Genomic DNA, 17629 nt, shown 5'->3' with positions numbered 1-17629 from the left:
CGGGTGTGGTTGGGTGACTGATTTTTAAATGTGAGCGATAGATCACCGTAAGTGATCTGCCGCTCGGTTGACGGGGGTGATAATGGTGAGAGGAGAGAATAAAGGTCTGTGTCCGCACCTGTCAAGATCTGCGATCTTATGTTCCCCGAAACTGGAGGCGGTTCCAGGGCTGGTGCGTTGATTGGCACTGGCATAGCTGTCGCCGAGGCCAATGAGAAGCTCGATCGAGCCTGCGGAAGAGAGAGAAGGGGGGGAATGGCGGCCGCCTGAGCGGCTAGCGGAGTCATGCTCGCGCTAGCAGCGGCTACCAGGGTGGCTAGGAAATGGCTAGGGACCGGCGCCAGCATCGCTAGCTGAGGCAGCCTCGCGCTAGCGGCGGCTACCGAGGGGGTTGGGAAATGGCTAGGACCCGGCGCCTGCATCGCTAGCTGAGGCAGCCTCGCGCTAGTGGTCGACGCAGGCGCCGTGGGCCAAGAGCCAGGTGCAGGAAATGGGTGGTAAAGCACCGGAGCTCCAGGTGCTGGTGAGCCAATGCTTCGAGGGCGGCCCGCTACTGCTGGCGGGGTGTTTGCAGGTGGCCGAAGCTGGCCAACGGCGAGAGAGACCGGTGGGTCCGTGGCGATACCTGCGCTCGCGGAAGCCCTGCTGTTCCGGCTTCCCCGCGGGCAGCCGCGACTAGCTGCGGAGGTGGATTGCCCGGGTCGGGAATACAGAGAACCGCGAGCCGTGCCCGGCTTGGTGGCGGAACCCCCCGTAGCGCCCTTCGGTGAGGCGGTGTCCGCCAGGGAAGAGGCGTAGAGGCCGTAAAGCTCCGCCTTGGTCATCCGCCTGTGGAAGTGGACGTCCACGTTGGACAGAGCTAGTCGTAAGCCCTGGACGGTCCATTTCTGTATGGCGGGGATCGCGTTGTGAGCGGAAGTGTAGGAAGAAGCCGGGGAAGCAGGTGGACGTCTCTTAGATCCAGGAGACGATGCGCCACCTCTGGACTTAGCCTTCCGAGGTGTAGAACGGCGGAGCGGGCGGCCTCGTGATGAAGCCGGAGAATCGCTCGATATATCCGATTCTGAGCTGGATTGATGAGCGCTCGGCGGCGCTAACAGATTGTCGTCGATGACGGGGGTCTCAGACATCGCGTTGATGCTTAATCTTAGGAGATCGAGCAGGTAAAATGGATTCTCTATTTATGAGCGAGCTCGCTATGGCTAATTGTGTATGTGCAGTGATTGCTGATTGTGGACCAGCCGGCTGATTATATGCTACGGCTCCTCCCGAACTTTGTTAATTAAACATCATTTAGAGCATTTTAGTAATGAACAGTGTTCTTTGTCAAAACTGACATTCTCATCATCCACTGATGAACTTTGTCACAAAATGCAGTTCTCAGCTCAGAAAGCTTGTTTCTGACATTCTAACAGCTCATTTAGAGCATTTCAGTAATGAACAGTGTTCTTTGTCAAAACTGACATTCTCATCATCCACTAATACACTTTGTCACAAAATGCAGTTCTCAGCTCAGAAAGCTTGTTTCTGACATTCTAACAGCTCATTTTGAGCATTTTAGTAATGAACAGTGTTCTTTGTCAAAACTGACATTCTCATCATCCTCTGATGAACTTTGTCACAAAATGCAGTTTTCAGCTCAGAAAGTTTGTTTCTGACATTCTAACAGCTCAAATAGAGCATTTTAGTAATGAACAGTGTTCTTTGTCAAAACTGACATTCTCATCATCCACTGATGAACTTTGTCACAAAATGCAGTTTTTTTAGCTCAGAAAGCTTGTTTCTGACATTCTAACAGCTCAATTAGAGTATTTTAGTAATGAACAGTGTTCTTTGTCAAAACTGACATTCTCATCATCCACTGATGAACTTTGTCACAAAATGCAGTTTTCAGCTCAGAAAGCTTGTTTCTGACATTCTAACAGCTCAATTAGAGCATTTTAGTAATGAACAGTGTTCTTTGTCAAAACTGACATCCTCATCATCCACTGATACACTTTGTCACAAAATGCAGTTCTCAGCTCAGAAAGCTTGTTTCTGACATTCTAACAGCTCAATTAGAGCATTTTAGTAATGAACAGTGTTCTTTGTCAAAACTGACATCCTCATCATCCACTGATACACTTTGTCACAAAATGCAGTTTTCAGCTCAGAAAGCTTGTTTCTGACATTCTAACAGCTCAATTAGAGCATTTTAGTAATGAACAGTGTTCTTTGTCAAAACTGACATTCTCATCATCCACTGATGAACTTTGTCACAAAATGCAGTTTTCAGCTCAGAAAGCTTGTTTCTGACATTCTAACAGCTCAATTAGAGCATTTTAGCAATGAACAGTGTTCTTTGTCAAAACTGACATTCTCATCATCCACTGATAAACTTTGTCACAAAATGCAGTTTTCAGCTCAGAAAGCTTGTTTCTGACATTCTAACAGCTCATTTAGAGCATTTTAGTAATGAACAGTGTTCTGTGTCAAAACTGACATTCTCATCATCCTCTGATGAACTTTGTCACAAAATGCAGTTTTCAGCTCAGAAAGTTTGTTTCTGACATTCTAACAGCTCAATTAGAGCATTTTAGTAATGAACAGTGTTCTTTGTCAAAACTGACATTCTCATCATCCACTGATGAACTGTGTCACAAAATGCAGTTTTCAGGTAAGAAAGCTTGTTTCTGATATTCTAACAGCTCAATTAGAGCATTTTAGTAATGAACAGTGTTCTTTGTCAAAACTGATATTCTCATCATCCACTGATGAACTTTGTCACAAAATGCAGTTTTCAGCTCAGAAAGCTTGTTTCTGACATTCTAAGAGCTCAATTAGAGCATTTTAGTAATGAACAGTGTTCTTTGTCAAAACTGACATTCTCATCAACCACTGATGAACTTTGTCACAAAATGCAGTTTTCAGCTCAGAAAGCTTATTTCTGACATTCTAACAGCTCAATTAGAGCATTTTAGTAATGAACAGTGTTCTTTGTCAAAACTGAGTTTCTCATCATCCACTGATGAACTTTGTCACAAAATGCAGTTTTCAGCTCAGAAAGCTTGTTTCTGACATTCTAAGAGCTCAATTAGAGCATTTTAGTAATGAACAGTGTTCTTTGTCAAAACTGACATTCTCATCAACCACTGATGAACTTTGTCACAAAATGCAGTTTTCAGCTCAGAAAGCTTATTTCTGACATTCTAACAGCTCAATTAGAGCATTTTAGTAATGAACAGTGTTCTTTGTCAAAACTGAGTTTCTCATCATCCACTGATGAACTTTGTCACAAAATGCATTTTTAAGCTCAGTAAGCTTGTTTCTGACATTCTAACAGCTCAATTAGAGCATTTCAATAATGAACAGTGTTCTTTGTCAAAACTGACATTCTCATCATCCACTGATGAACTTTGTCACAAAATGCAGTTTTCAGCTCAGAAAGCTTGTTTCTGACATTTTAACAGCTCAATCAGAGCATTTTAGTAATGAACAGTGTTCTTTGTCAAAACTGAGTTTCTCATCATCCTCTGATGAACTTTGTCACAAAATGCAGTTTTCAGCTCAGAAAGTTTGTTTCTGACATTCTAACAGCTAATTAGAGCATTTTAGTAATGAACAGTGTTCTTTGTTAAAACTGACATTCTCATCATACACTGATGAACTTTGTCACAAAATGCAGTTTTCAGCTCAGAAAGCTTATTTTTTGAAATTCTAACAGCTCAATTAGAGCATTTTAGTAATGAACAGTGTTCTTTGTCAAAACTGACATTCTCATCATCCACTGATACACTTTGTCACAAAATGCAGTTCTCAGCTCAGAAAGCCTGTTTCTGACATTCTAACAGCTCAATTAGAGCATTTTTGTAATGAACAGCGTTCTTTGTCAAAACTGACATTCTCATCATCCACTGATGAACTTTGTCACAAAATGCAGTTTTCAGCTCAGAAAGCTTGTTTCTGACATTCTAACAGCTCAATTAGAGCATTTTAGTAATGAACAGTGTTCTTTGTCAAAACTGACATTCCCATCATCCACTGATGCACTTTGTCACAAAATGCAGTTCTCAGCTCAGAAAGCTTGTTTCTGACATTCTAACAGCTCAATTAGAGCATTTCAGTAATGAACAGTGTTCTTTGTCAAAACTGACATTCTCATCATCCACTGATACACTTTGTCACAAAATGCAGTTCTCAGCTCAGAAAGCTTGTTTCTGACATTCTAACAGCTCAATTAGAGCATTTTAGTAATGAACAGTGTTCTTTGTCAAAACTGACATTCTCATCATCCACTGATAAACTTTGTCACAAAATGCAGTTTTCAGCTCAGAAAGCTTGTTTCTGACATTCTAACAGCTCAATTAGAGCATTTTAGCAATGAACAGTGTTCTTTGTCAAAACTGACATTCTCATCATCCACTGATACACTTTGTCACAAAATGCAGTTCTCAGCTCAGAAAGCTTGTTTCTGACATTCTAACAGCTCAATTAGAGCATTTTAGTAATGAACAGTGTTCAATGTCAAAACTGACATTCTCATCATCCACTGGTGAACTTTGTCACAAAATGCAGTTTTCAGCTCAAAAAGTTTGTTTCTGACATTCTAACAGCTCAATTAGAGCATTTTAGTAATGAACAGTGTTCTTTGTCAAAACTGACATTCTCATCATCCACTGATGAACTTTGTCACAAAATGCAGTTTTCAGCTCAGAAAGCTTGTTTCTGACATTCTAACAGCTCAATTAGAGCATTTTAGTGATGAACAGTGTTCTTTGTCAAAACTGACATTCTCATCATCCACTAATACACTTTGTCACAAAATGCAGTTCTCAGCTCAGAAAGCTTGTTTCTGACATTCTAACAGCTCATTTAGAGCATTTTAGTAATGAACAGTGTTCTGTGTCAAAACTGACATTCTCATCATCCTCTGATGAACTTTGTCACAAAATGCAGTTTTCAGCTCAGAAAGTTTGTTTCTGACATTCTAACAGCTCAATTAGAGCATTTTAGTAATGAACAGTGTTCTTTGTCAAAACTGACATTCTCATCATCCACTGATGAACTGTGTCACAAAATGCAGTTTTCAGGTAAGAAAGCTTGTTTCTGATATTCTAACAGCTCAATTAGAGCATTTTAGTAATGAACAGTGTTCTTTGTCAAAACTGATATTCTCATCATCCACTGATGAACTTTGTCACAAAATGCAGTTTTCAGCTCAGAAAGCTTGTTTCTGACATTCTAAGAGCTCAATTAGAGCATTTTAGTAATGAACAGTGTTCTTTGTCAAAACTGACATTCTCATCAACCACTGATGAACTTTGTCACAAAATGCAGTTTTCAGCTCAGAAAGCTTATTTCTGACATTCTAACAGCTCAATCAGAGCATTTTAGTAATGAACAGTGTTCTTTGTCAAAACTGAGTTTCTCATCATCCTCTGATGAACTTTGTCACAAAATGCAGTTTTCAGCTCAGAAAGTTTGTTTCTGACATTCTAACAGCTCAATTAGAGCATTTTAGTAATGAACAGTGTTCTTTGTTAAAACTGACATTCTCATCATCCACTGATGAACTTTGTCACAAAATGCAGTTTTCAGCTCAGAAAGCTTATTTTTTGAAATTCTAACAGCTCAATTAGAGCATTTTAGTAATGAACAGTGTTCTTTGTCAAAACTGACATTCTCATCATCCACTGATACACTTTGTCACAAAATGCAGTTCTCAGCTCAGAAAGCCTGTTTCTGACATTCTAACAGCTCAATTAGAGCATTTTTGTAATGAACAGCGTTCTTTGTCAAAACTGACATTCTCATCATCCACTGATGAACTTTGTCACAAAATGCAGTTTTCAGCTCAGAAAGCTTGTTTCTGACATTCTAACAGCTCAATTAGAGCATTTTAGTAATGAACAGTGTTCTTTGTCAAAACTGACATTCCCATCATCCACTGATGCACTTTGTCACAAAATGCAGTTCTCAGCTCAGAAAGCTTGTTTCTGACATTCTAACAGCTCAATTAGAGCATTTCAGTAATGAACAGTGTTCTTTGTCAAAACTGACATTCTCATCATCCACTGATGAACTGTGTCACAAAATGCAGTTTTCAGCTCAGAAAGCTTGTTTTTGACATTCTAACAGCTCAATTAGAGCATTTTAGTAATGAACAGTGTTCTTTGTCAAAACTGACATTCTCATCATCCACTAATACACTTTGTCACAAAATGCAGTTCTCAGCTCAGAAAGCTTGTTTCTGACATTCTAACAGCTCAATTAGAGCATTTTAGTAATGAACAGTGTTCAATGTCAAAACTGACATTCTCATCATCCACTGGTGAACTTTGTCACAAAATGCAGTTTTCAGCTCAGAAAGCTTATTTCTGACATTCTAACAGCTCAATTAGAGCATTTTAGTAATGAAAAATGTTCTTTGTCAAAACTGACATTCTCATCATCCACTGATGAACTGTGTCACAAAATGCAGTTTTCAGGTAAGAAAGCTTGTTTCTGATATTCTAACAGCTCAATTAGAGCATTTTAGTAATGAACAGTGTTCTTTGTCAAAACTGATATTCTCATCATCCACTGATGAACTTTGTCACAAAATGCAGTTTTCAGCTCAGAAAGCTTGTTTCTGACATTCTAACAGCTCAATTAGAGCATTTTAGTAATGAACAGTGTTCTTTTTCAAAACTGACATTCTCATCAACCACTGATGAACTTTGTCACAAAATGCAGTTTTCAGCTCAGAAAGCTTATTTCTGACATTCTAACAGCTCAATTAGAGCATTTTAGTAATGAACAGTGTTCTTTGTCAAAACTGAGTTCTCATCATCCTCTGATGAACTTTGTCACAAAATGCAGTTTTCAGCTCAGAAAGTTTGTTTCTGACATTCTAACAGCTCAATTAGAGCATTTTAGTAATGAACAGTGTTCTTTGTCAAAACTGACATTCCCATCATCCACTGATGAACTTTGTCACAAAATGCAGTTTTCAGCTCAGAAAGCTTGTTTCTGACATTCTAAGAGCTCAAGTAGAGCATTTCAGTAATGATCAGTGTTCTTTGTCAAAACTGACTTTCTCATCATCTACTGATGCACTTTGTCACAAAATGCAGTTTTGAGATCAGAAAGCTTGTTTCTGACATTCTAAGAGCTCAATTAGAGCATTTTAGTAATGAACAGTGTTCTTTGTCAAAACTGACATTCTCATCATCCACTGATGAACTGTGTCACAAAATGCAGTTTTCAGCTCAGAAAGCTTATTTCTGACATTCTAACAGCTCAATTAGAGCATTTTAGTAATGAACAGTGTTCTTTGTCAAAACTGACATTCTCATCATCCACTGATACACTTTGTCACAAAATGCAGTTCTCAGCTCAGAAAGCCTGTTTCTGACATTCTAACAGCTCATTTAGAGCATTTTAGTAATGAACAGTGTTCTTTGTCAAAACTGACATTCTCATCATCCACTGATGAACTGTGTCACAAAATGCAGTTTTCAGCTCAGAAAGCTTGTTTCTGACATTCTAACAGCTCAATTAGAGCATTTTAGTAATGAAAAGTGTTCTTTGTCAAAACTGACATTCTCATCATCCACTGATGAACTTTGTCACAAAATGCAGTTATCAGCTCAGAAAGCTTGTTTCTGACATTCTAAGAGCTCAATTAGAGCATTTTAGTAATGAACTGTCATGATCCTGCCTCTCCTTGTCTTGGTTTTCGAGTCTTGTGGCAGGATCATGTCAGTCCCATGTGTTTGTGTGGAGAAAGAGCATTGTTTTGGTTTGAGAAGCCATGCTCTCTCTCCGGTGTCACGTCCTTTAGCCCCGCCCTCTTGTTTCCCTGTTAGCAGTCCATTAGTGTTAGTCTTGTCTCCAGCCCTGGTCCATCTTTCCCTTGGTGTTTCAGTCCCCTCACCTGCCTCGTGCAATCCTTCTGTTAGCTTTCCCTTTGTGTTTTATCCATGTCACCTGCCGCCACTCTCCCTGTGTCATCAGCCCTTATTAGTGTTTCCCCTTATCAAGCCCCAGTTTCCCTCTGTCTCTTGTCGGTTCATTTTGGATTTTGGATTTTGCACATTTACCCTTGTCTGTATTGGATTACCCTGTTTCCTGGACTCTAGTTTGTGGACTTCTAGTTTATTTCTTATTCTTATTACCCTGTTGTTTTGTTCCCCTTGTGGGAGGTTTTGGTTTACATTCTTGTCTTGTTTTAGTTAATGTTTTCCCCATCGAGGGTCTTTGTTTAATAAAGTTGTCTTGTTTCTCAAACCGCTGCCTGCGCTTGGGTTCTGTCTAAACTACCGTAACATGAACAGTGTTCTTTGTCAAAACTGAGTTTCTCATCATCCTCTGATGAACTTTGTCAAAAAATGCAATTTCAGCTCAGAAAGCTTCTTTCTGACATTCTAACAGCTCAATTAGAGCATTTTAGTAATGAGCTGTGTTCTTTGTCAAAACTGACTTTCTCATCATCTACTGATGCACTTTTTCACAAAATGCAGTTTTCAGCTCAGAAAAACTTGTTTCTGACATTCTAACAGCTCAATTAGAGCATTTCAGTAATGAACAGTGTTCTTTGTCAAAACTGAGTTTCTCATCATCCTCTGATGCACTTTCTCACAAAATGCAGCTTTCAGCTCAGAAAGCTTGTTTCTGACATTCTAACAGCTCAATAAGAGCATTTCAGCAATGAACAGTGTTCTTTCTCAAAACTGAGTTTCTCATCATCCTCTGATGCACTTTGTCACAAAATGCAGTTTTCAGCTCAGAAAGCTTGTTTCTGACATTCTAATAGCTCAAATAGAGCATTTCAGTAATGAACAGTGTTCTTTTCAAAAATGAGTTTCTCATCATCCTCTGATTAACTTTCTCACAAAATGCAATTTTCAGCTCAGAAATCTTGTTTCTGACATTCTAACAGCTCAATTACAGCATTTCATTGATGAACTGTCTTCTTTGTCAAAACTGAATTTTTCATCATCCTCTGATGAACTTTGTCAAAAAATGCAGTTTTCAGCTCAGAAAGCTTGTTTCTGACATTCTAACAGCTCAATTAGAGCATTTTAGTAATGAACATTGTTCTTTGTCAAAAATGAGTTTCTTATCATCCCCTGATGAACTTTGTCGGAAAATGCATTTTTGAGATCAGAAAGCTTGTTTCTGACATTCTAACAGCTCAACTAGAGCATTTTAGTAATGAACAGTGTTCTTTGTCAAAACTGAATTTCTCATCATCAAATGAAGCACTTTGTCAGAAAATGCAATTTTGAGCTCAGAAAGCTTGTTTCTGACATTCTAACAGCTCAATTAGAGCATTTTAGTAATGAACAGTGTTCTTTGTCAAAACTGAGTTTCTCATCATCCTCTGATGAACTTTGTCACAAAATGCAGTTTTCTGCTCAGAAAGCTTGTTTCTGACATTCTAACAGCTCAACTAGAGCATTTTAGTAATGAACAGTGTTCTTTGTCAAAACTGACATTCTCATCATCCACTGATGCACTTTGTCACAAAATGCAGTTTTCAGCTCAGAAAGCTTGTTTCTGACATTCTAACAGCTCATTTAGAGCATTTCAGTAATGAACAGTGTTCTTTTTTAAAACTGAGTTTCTCATCATCCTCTGATGCACTTTGTCACAAAATGCAGTTTTCAGCTCAGAAAGCTTGTTTCTGACATTCTAACAGCTCAATTAGAGCATTTTAGTAATGACCTGTGTTATCTGTCAAAACTGACTTTCTCATCATCTACTGATGCACTTTCTCACAAAATGCAGTTTTCAGCTCAGAAAGCTTGTTTCTGACATTCTAACAGCTCAACTAGAGCATTTTAGTAATGAACAGTGTTCTTTGTCAAAACTGACATTCTCATCATCCACTGATGCACTTTGTCAAAAAAATACAGTTTTCAGCTCAGAAAGCTTGTTTCTGACATTCTAAGAGCTCAATTAGAGCATTTTAGTAATGAACAGTGTTCTTTGTCAAAACTGACATTCTCATCATCCACTGATGCACTTTGTCACAAAATGCAGTTTTCAGCTCAGAAAGCTTGTTTCTGACATTCTAACAGCTCAATTAGAGCATTTTAGTAATGAACAGTGTTCTTTGTCAAAACTGAGTTTCACATCATCCTCTGATACACTTTGTCAAAAAATGCAGTTTTCAGCTCAGAAAGCTTGTTTCTGACATTCTAAGAGCTCAATTAGAGCATTTCAGTAATGATCAGTGTTCTTTGTCAAAACTGACATTCTCATCATCCTCTGATGCACTTTGTTACAAATGCAGTTTTCAGCTCAGAAAGATTGTTTTTCTGACATTCTAACAGCTCAATTAGAACATTTCAGTAATGAACAGTGTTCTTGGTCAAAACTGAGTTTCTCATCATCCTCTGATTAACTTTCTCACAAAATGCAATTTTCAGCTCAGAAATCTTGTTTCTGACATTCTAACAGCTCAATTACAGCATTTCATTGATGAACTGTCTTCTTTGTCAAAACTGAATTTTTCATCATCCTCTGATGAACTTTGTCAAAAAATGCAGTTTTCAGCTCAGAAAGCTTGTTTCTGACATTCTAACAGCTCAATTAGAGCATTTTAGTAATGAACATTGTTCTTTGTCAAAAATGAGTTTCTTATCATCCCCTGATGAACTTTGTCAGAAAATGCATTTTTGAGATCAGAAAGCTTGTTTCTGACATTCTAACAGCTCAACTAGAGCATTTTAGTAATGAACAGTGTTCTTCGTCAAAACTGAATTTCTCATCATCAAATGAAGCACTTTGTCAGAAAATGCAATTTTGAGCTCAGAAAGCTTGTTTCTGACATTCTAACAGCTCAATTAGAGCATTTTAGTAATGAACAGTGTTCTTTGTCAAAACTGAATTTCTCATCATCAAATGATGCACTTTGTCAGAAAATGCAATTTTCAGCTCAGAAAGCTTGTTTCTGACATTCTAACAGCTCAATTAGAGCATTTTAGTAATGAACAGTGTTCTTTGTCAAAACTGAGTTTCTCATCATCCTCTGATGAACTTTGTCACAAAATGCAGTTTTCTGCTCAGAAAGCTTGTTTCTGACATTCTAACAGCTCAATTAGAGCATTTTAGTAATGAACAGTGTTCTTTGTCAAAACTGAGTTTCTCATCATCCTCTGATGAACTTTGTCACAAAATGCAGTTTTCTGCTCAGAAAGCTTGTTTCTGACATTCTAACAGCTCAACTAGAGCATTTTAGTAATGAACAGTGTTCTTTGTCAAAACTGACATTCTCATCATCCACTGATGCACTTTGTCACAAAATGCAGTTTTCAGCTCAGAAAGCTTGTTTCTGACATTCTAACAGCTCATTTAGAGCATTTCAGTAATGAACAGTGTTCTTTTTTAAAACTGAGTTTCTCATCATCCTCTGATGCACTTTGTCACAAAATGCAGTTTTCAGCTCAGAAAGCTTGTTTCTGACATTCTAACAGCTCAATTAGAGCATTTTAGTAATGACCTGTGTTATCTGTCAAAACTGACTTTCTCATCATCTACTGATGCACTTTCTCACAAAATGCAGTTTTGAGATCAGAAAGCTTGTTTCTGACATTCTAACAGCTCAACTAGAGCATTTTAGTAATGAACAGTGTTCTTTGTCAAAACTGACATTCTCATCATCCACTGATGCACTTTGTCACAAAATACAGTTTTCAGCTCAGAAAGCTTGTTTCTGACATTCTAAGAGCTCAATTAGAGCATTTTAGTAATGAACAGTGTTCTTTGTCAAAACTGACATTCTCATCATCCACTGATGCACTTTGTCACAAAATGCAGTTTTCAGCTCAGAAAGCTTGTTTCTGACATTCTAACAGCTCAATTAGAGCATTTTAGTAATGAACAGTGTTCTTTGTCAAAACTGAGTTTCACATCATCCTCTGATACACTTTGTCAAAAAATGCAGTTTTCAGCTCAGAAAGCTTGTTTCTGACATTCTAAGAGCTCAATTAGAGCATTTCAGTAATGATCAGTGTTCTTTGTCAAAACTGACATTCTCATCATCCTCTGATGCACTTTGTTACAAATGCAGTTTTCAGCTCAGAAAGATTGTTTTTCTGACATTCTAACAGCTCAATTAGAACATTTCAGTAATGAACAGTGTTCTTGGTCAAAACTGAGTTTCTCATCATCCTCTCATGCACTTTCTCACAAAATGCAATTTTCAGCTCCGAAAGCTTGTTTCTGACATTCTAACAGCTCAATTAGAGCATTTTAGTAATGAACATTGTTCTTTGTCAAAAAAGAGTTTCTCATCATCCCCTGATGAACTTTGTCAGAAAATGCAGTTTTGAGATCAGAAAGCTTGTTTCTGACATTCTAACAGCTCAACTAGAGTATTTTAGTAATGAACAGTGTTCTTTGTCAAAACTGAATTTCAAATCATCAAATGATGCACTTTGTCAGAAAATGCAGTTTTGAGCTCAGAAAGCTTGTTTCTGACATTCTAACAGCTCAATTAGAGCATTTCAGTAATGAACAGTGTTCTTTGTCAAAACTGACATTCTCATCATCCACTGATGCACTTTGTCACAAAATGCAGTTTTCAGCTCAGAAAGCTTGTTTCTGACATTCTAACAGCTCAATTAGAGCATTTTAGTAATGAACAGTGTTCTTTGTCAAAACTGACATTCTCATCATCCCCTGATGAACTTTGTCACAAAATGCAGTTTTCAGCTCAGAAAGCTTGTTTCTGACATTCTAACAGCTCAATTAGAGCATTTTAGTAATGAACAGTGTTCTTTGTCAAAACTGACATTATCATCATCCACTGATGAACTTTGTCACAAAATGCAGTTTTCAGCTCATAAAGCTTGTTTCTCACATTCTAACAGCTCAATTAGAGCATTTTAGTGATGAACAGTATTCTTTGTCAAAACTGACATTCTCATCATCCACTGATGCACTTTGTCAGAAAATGCAGTTTTGAGATCAGAAAGCTTGTTTCTGACATTCTAACAGCTCAACTAGAGCATTTTAGTAATGAACAGTGTTCTTTGTGAAAACTGAATTTCTCATCATCAAATGATGCACTTTGTCAGAAAATGCAGTTTTGAGCTCAGAAAGCTTGTTTCTGACATTCTAACAGCTCAATTAAAGCATTTCAGTAATGAACAGTGTTCTTTGTCAAAACTGACATTCTCATCATCCACTAATGAACTTTGTCACAAAATGCAGTTTTCAGCTCAGAAAGCTTGTTTCTGACATTCTAACAGCTCAATTAGAGCATTTTAGTAATGAACAGTGTTCTTTGTCAAAACTGACATTCTCATCATCCACTGATGCACTTTGTCACAAAATGCAGTTTTCAGCTCAGAAAGCTTGTTTCTGACATTCTAACAGCTCAATTAGAGCATTTTAGCAATGAACAGTGTTCTTTGTCAAAACTGACATTCTCATCATCCACTGATACACTTTGTCACAAAATGCAGTTCTCAGCTCAGAAAGCTTGTTTCTGACATTCTAACAGCTCATTTAGAGCATTTTAGTAATGAACAGTGTTCTTTGTCAAAACTGACATTCTCATCATCCACTGATGAACTGTGTCACAAAATGCAGTTTTCAGCTCAGAAAGCTTGTTTCTGACATTCTAACAGCTCAATTAGAGCATTTTAGTAATGAACAGTGTTCTTTGTCAAAACTGACATTCTCATCATCCACTGATGATCTTTGTCAGACAATGCAGTTTTGAGATCAGAAAGCTTCTTTCTGACATTCTAACAGCTCAATTAGAGCATTTTAGTAATGAACAGTGTGCTTCGTCAAAACTGACATTCTCATCATCCAGTGATACACTTTGTCACAAAATGCAGTTTTCAGCTCAGAAAGCTTGTTTCTGACATTTTAACAGCTCAACTAGAGCATTTTAGTAATGAACAGTGTTCTTTGTCAAAACTGACATTCTCATCATCCACTGATGATCTTTGTCAGACAATGCAGTTTTGAGATCAGAAAGCTTGTTTCTGACATTCTAACAACTCAACTAGAGCATTTTAGTAATGAACAGTGTTCTTTGTCAAAACTGACATTCTCATCATCCACTGATGCACTTTGTCACAAAATGCAGTTTTCAGCTCATAAAGCTTGTTTCTCACATTCTAACAGCTCAATTAGAGCATTTTAGTGATGAACAGTATTCTTTGTCAAAACTGACATTCTCATCATCCACTGATGCACTTTGTCACAAAATGCAGTTTTCAGCTCAGAAAGCTTGTTTCTGACATTCTAACAGCTCAATTAGAGCATTTTAGTAATGAACAGTGTTCTTTGTCAAAAAACTGAATTTCTCATCATCAAATGATGCACTTTGTCAGAAAATGCAGTTTTCAGCTCAGAAAGCTTGTTTCTGACATTCTAAGAGCTCAAGTAGAGCATTTCAGTAATGATCAGTGTTCTTTGTCAAAACTGACTTTCTCATCATCTACTGATGCACTTTGTCACAAAATGCAGTTTTGAGATCAGAAAGCTTGTTTCTGACATTCTAACAGCTCAACTAGAGCATTTTAGTAATGAACAGTGTTCTTTGTCAAAACTGACATTCTCATCATCCACTGATGAACTTTGTCACAAAATGCAGTTTTCAGCTCAGAAAGCTTGTTTCTGACATTCTAACAGCTCAATTAGAGCATTTTAGTAATGAACAGTGTTCTTTGTCAAAACTGACATTCTCATCATCCACTGATGAACTTTGTACCAAAATGGAGTTTTCAGCTCAGAAAGCTTGTTTCTGACATTCTAACAGCTCAATTAGAGCATTTTAGTGATGAACAGTGTTCTTTGTCAAAACTGACATTCTCATAATCCACTAATGAACTTTGTCACAAAATGCAGTTTTCAGCTCAGAAAGCTTGTTTCTGACATTCTAACAGCTCATTTAGAGCATTTCAGTAATGAACAGTGTTCTTTTTTAAAACTGAGTTTCTCATCATCCACTGATGCACTTTGTCACAAAATGCAGTTTTCAGCTCAGAAAGCTTGTTTCTGACATTCTAAGAGCTCAAGTAGAGCATTTCAGTAATGATCAGTGTTCTTTGTCAAAACTGACTTTCTCATCATCTACTGATGCACTTTGTCACAAAATGCAGTTTTGAGATCAGAAAGCTTTTTTCTGACATTCTAACAGCTCAACTAGAGCATTTTAGTAATGAACAGTGTTCTTTGTCAAAACTGACATTCTCATCATCCACTGATGCACTTTGTCACAAAATACAGTTTTCAGCTCAGAAAGCTTGTTTCTGACATTCTAACAGCTCAATTAGAGCATTTTAGTAATGAACAGTGTTCTTTGTCAAAACTGACATTCTAATCATCCACTGATGCACTTTGTCACAAAATGCAGTTTTCAGCTCAGAAAGCTTGTTTCTGACATTCTAACAGCTCATTTAGAGCATTTCAGTAATGAACAGTGTTCTTTTTTAAAACTGAGTTTCTCATCATCCTCTGATGCACTTTGTCACAAAATGCAGTTTTCAGCTCAGAAAGCTTGTTTCTGACATTCTAACAGCTCAACTAGAGCATTTTAGTAATGAACAGTGTTCTTTGTCAAAACTGACATTCTCATCATCCACTGATGCACTTTGTCACAAAATACAGTTTTCAGCTCAGAAAGCTTGTTTCTGACATTCTAAGAGCTCAATTAGAGCATTTTAGTAATGAACAGTGTTCTTTGTCAAAACTGACATTCTCATCATCCACTGATGCACTTTGTCACAAAATGCAGTTTTCAGCTCAGAAAGCTTGTTTCTGACATTCTAACAGCTCAATTAGAGCATTTTAGTAATGAACAGTGTTCTTTGTCAAAACTGACATTCACATCATCCTCTGATGCACTTTGTCAAAAAATGAATTTTTCAGCTCAGAAAGCTTGTTTCTGACATTCTAAGAGCTCAATTAGAGCATTTCAGTAATGATCAGTGTTCTTTGTCAAAACTGACATTCTCATCATCCACTGATGCACTTTGTCACAAATGCAGTTTTCAGCTCAGAAAGCTTGTTTCTGACATTCTAACAGCTCAATTAGAGCATTTTAGTAATGAACAGTGTTCTTTGTTAAAACTGACATTCTCATCATCCACTGATGCACTTTGTCACAAAATGCAGTTTTCAGCTCAGAAAGCTTGTTTCTGACATTCTAACAGCTCAATTAGAGCATTTTAGTAATGAACAGTGTTCTTTGTCAAAACTGACATTCTCATCATCCACTGATGAACTTTGTCACAAAATGCAGTTTTCAGCTCAGAAAGCTTGTTTCTGACATTCTAAGAGCTCAATTAGAGCATTTTAGTAATGAACAGTGTTCTTTGTCAAAACTGACATTCTCATTATCCCCTGAGGAACTTTGTCACAAAATGCAGTTTTCAGCTCAGAAAGCTTGTTTCTGACATTCTAACAGCTAAATTAGAGCATTATAGTAATGAACAGTGTTCTTTGTCAAAACTGACATTCTCATCATTCACTGATGCACTTTGTCACAAAATGCAGTTTTCAGCTCAGAAAGCTTGTTTCTGACATTCTAACAGCTCAATTAGAGCATTTCAGTAATGAACAGTGTTCTTTGTCAAAACTGACATTCTCATCATCCACTGATGCACTTTGTCACAAAATGCAGTTTTCAGCTCAGAAAGCTTGTTTCTGACATTCTAACAGCTCAATTAGAGCATTTTAGTAATGAACAGTGTTCTTTGTCAAAACTGACATTCTCATCATCCACTGATGCACTTTGTCACAAAATGCAGTTTTCAGCTCAGAAAGCTTGTTTCTGACATTCTAACAGCTCAATTAGAGCATTTTAGTAATGAACAGTGTTCTTTGTCAAAACTGACATTCTCATCATCCACTGATGAACTTTGTCACAAAATGCAGTTTTCAGCTCAGAAAGCTTGTTTCTGACATTCTAACAGCTCAATTAGAGCATTTTAGTAATGAACAGTGTTCTTTGTCAAAACTGACATTCTCATCATCCACTGATGAACTTTGTACCAAAATGGAGTTTTCAGCTCAGAAAGCTTGTTTCTGACATTCTAACAGCTCAATTAGAGCATTTTAGTGATGAACAGTGTTCTTTGTCAAAACTGACATTCTCATCATCCACTGATGCACTTTGTCACAAATGCAGTTTTCAGCTCAGAAAGCTTGTTTCTGACATTCTAACAGCTCAATTAGAGCATTTTAGTAATGAACAGTGTTCTTTGTTAAAACTGACATTCTCATCATCCACTGATGCACTTTGTCACAAAATGCAGTTTTCAGCTCAGAAAGCTTGTTTCTGACATTCTAACAGCTCAATTAGAGCATTTTAGTAATGAACAGTGTTCTTTGTCAAAACTGACATTCTCATCATCCACTGATGAACTTTGTCACAAAATGCAGTTTTCAGCTCAGAAAGCTTGTTTCTGACATTCTAAGAGCTCAATTAGAGCATTTTAGTAATGAACAGTGTTCTTTGTCAAAACTGACATTCTCATTATCCCCTGAGGAACTTTGTCACAAAATGCAGTTTTCAGCTCAGAAAGCTTGTTTCTGACATTCTAACAGCTAAATTAGAGCATTATAGTAATGAACAGTGTTCTTTGTCAAAACTGACATTCCCATCATTCACTGATGCACTTTGTCACAAAATGCA

This window comes from Barbatula barbatula, assembly GCF_947034865.1.
Source record: "Barbatula barbatula genome assembly, chromosome: 11".
NCBI lineage: Eukaryota > Metazoa > Chordata > Actinopteri > Cypriniformes > Nemacheilidae > Barbatula > Barbatula barbatula.
This window is presented reverse-complemented; position numbering follows the sequence as displayed.